Here is a 522-nt window from a genome sequence, read left to right on the forward strand (position 1 = left end):
AGCCTTTACTTTATAGTGAAGATGTTGTTGTATGATATTGTAAAATTCAGGATCTAATTTCCTGTGTGTGGTTTTGAGCTGTTTATTCTGTGGGTGTATAGCTCAGTGGTAGAGCATTTGACTGCAGATCAAGAGGTCCCCTGTTCAAATCTGGGTGCCACCTTTGGAACTGGCAGCTTTAGGTTAACCAAAACCTTTATTTTAAAGTGAGGATGTTGTTGTATGATATTGTAAAAATGAAGGATCTAATTTCCTGTGTGCGGTTTTGAGCCGTTGATTTTATGAGGGTATAGCTCAGTGGTAGAGCATTTGACTGCAGCTCACGAGGTCCCCAGTTCAAATCTTGGTGCCCCCTTTGGAACTGGTAGCTTTAGGTTAACTAAAGCCTTTTTTTAAAGTGAAGATGTTGTTGGTGTTGTTTGATATTGTCAAAATTAAAGATCTATTTTCCTGTGTGCTGTTTTGAGCCAGTGGTTTGGTGGGGGTATAGCTCAGTGGTAGAGCATTTGACTGCAGATCAAG

General features: G+C 40.2%; 1 non-coding gene across 1 annotated transcript; it reads left to right on the plus strand.

The window, feature by feature from the left end:
* The first annotated feature begins 91 nt into the window (after positions 1-91).
* trnac-gca (transfer RNA cysteine (anticodon GCA)) lies at positions 92-163 on the plus strand. The gene has a single exon. It is a non-coding gene; the product is annotated as a tRNA-Cys (tRNA).
* The last annotated feature ends 359 nt before the right edge of the window (positions 164-522 follow it).

The sequence above is a fragment of the Sinocyclocheilus rhinocerous genome, unplaced genomic scaffold (assembly GCF_001515625.1).
Source record: "Sinocyclocheilus rhinocerous isolate Xijiao unplaced genomic scaffold, SAMN03320098_v1.1 scaffold22485, whole genome shotgun sequence".
NCBI classification, from domain to species: domain Eukaryota; kingdom Metazoa; phylum Chordata; class Actinopteri; order Cypriniformes; family Cyprinidae; genus Sinocyclocheilus; species Sinocyclocheilus rhinocerous.